The sequence below is a fragment of the Octodon degus genome, unplaced genomic scaffold, assembly GCF_000260255.1.
Source record: "Octodon degus isolate 3935 unplaced genomic scaffold, OctDeg1.0 scaffold00138, whole genome shotgun sequence".
NCBI classification, from domain to species: domain Eukaryota; kingdom Metazoa; phylum Chordata; class Mammalia; order Rodentia; family Octodontidae; genus Octodon; species Octodon degus.
The window spans coordinates 5,847,813-5,849,799 of NW_004524714.1; positions in this window are offsets into that span (position 1 = coordinate 5,847,813).

The following is a 1,987-nucleotide window of genomic DNA, read 5'->3' on the forward strand; positions in this document are numbered from 1 at the left end:
TACCATCTTAGCAAACCTGGTACGTATTCAGTGCCTTCCATTAGGTTTCTTTCCCAGCAGAATTGTATGGGGTTCCTAAAATGCTTAAAAAGCTCACTGTGACCATAGCAAGCCAGATCAAACTAGTAGAACTGCCAGTAGGGGAGCCCCAGCCTGACCTGTCCTCCACCCTTGCTTTTAGCCACACTGAGCCAACAGAATTTGTTTGAGCTAAGGAAACCATTGCCGCTGAGTCAAACCACTCAGCGCCATTGCTGGCTGGTTGCTTTTGGTCTAATCTGGTCCAGACCCCTTTAAGAAACTGAAATTGACTCTCACTAAATACAATGATTTACTAAGAGACTATCATAAAGTGACAAGCGGGCTAATCCAAGAGAGGAAGGAAGCCAGGAGGAAACCCACAGACAGCAAGCAGGGATGTGGGCTAGGGGGTTGGCCGTTTCCCTGAGACCTGGGAATTGCAGGGCTGGTGGGCTTGCACGGGATGGGGTAAGAGTTGCTACTGGGAGTGGTTTACAGAGGAGAGGGCTGAGGCCAAGCCAGAGCTGGGACTGACCCAAGGAAGAAAACTTCAGTTCTTGGGCTCTTGATAAGTCATTAACTCAGGTATTCAATGCATTTCCATTGAGTGGTAGATGCTTTGAGATCAAGATCAAAAGACCCAGTCCCTGTCTGCAGGAAAAGCATTGCAGAGGAGCTTGTCACCTGGTCATTTCATGGCTTCCTGATACATGTTTGTGTGTTGGTGAACATGACCAGGCCCAATTAACAGCCCTCCTGGAGCTCAAAGTATAGAGATTTACTGTCTGCAGGATCTTGGGCAAATGGCTTCTTATCTCCACATCTCAGTTCCCTCATCTGTGTCTTAATAGTCATCCACCATGGTTATTACCATGGTTATTATAAAGGTGAATTAGTAACAAGGAAAGTGCTTAAGCACTGTAGGCTTTCAATAACTTATTTATTTATGTATTTATTTATTTATACAGGGTCTTGCTACATAGTTTGGACTCATAGTGATCCTCTTGTCTCAGCCTCCCCAGTGCTGGTACACCACAATGTCTGGTTTCAGGCCTGGCATGTCGCCCTTGACACATGGCACCAGGGATCAAACTCAGGACCTTGCCCTTCCCAGGCAGGTGCTTATGCCACTGAGCTATCTCCCCAGCCCAACTTAGCTATTTTAATTCTGTAATAACTTCAGTGCATGCAATTTTGTACTTTTCAACAGACCCATTGCAGCAGAAGCTGTGGATGCCCTTTCCAGATCCTGACAATACATTTTTCTAGAACATGTTGATGGTGTTCTATGCAAGCACCTGCAAATTTTTGTCGGAGTGCTTCCTTTTTGCAGTATTGCAGAGTTGGTTGAGTGAAGCCAGGTGTGACATTCAGCCAGTGGTGTGCAGGAGTGGACACCCCCCCCACACACACACAAGCTTCCTTGAAGAAGACAGCTCTAGGGCGTGTTTTTCCTCTGTTGGTTCCCAAAAGATTGTGCCTCAGTTGCCATCAGTGGGAATCCACTTATTAACCCACCCTGAAGTACCTTTCCTTCTTTGTGTTGCTGCCCATTTCCCTGTTGCCATTTGCTGGGATCAGCTTATTTTTTTTTACTCCACGGATATCCTAGTTTAATAAGCAAATCCGTACTTTGTTTCAGCCTATTCTATGCACAATATTTTAATTTTTTTCCCCATAATTTTATTGAGGAACAAATAACAATGAGACAGTTTCAAACAAAATTGGTAGGACAGTTTCAATAATTAGCACATTGCATACATTCTTCCTAGTGGTTAATTGCTATACAAGATGCAGACATGATATCTTATTTACAAACACTATTTTTTTAATATTTATTTTTTATTGAGAAATAAATATGAATGAGACAGTTTCACAGCTGATTAATAGGACAGTTTTGGTAGTCAAAACACTGTACATTGTTATCTTCTTAGTGGTTATCCATAGTACAAGAAGCAGACAGGAT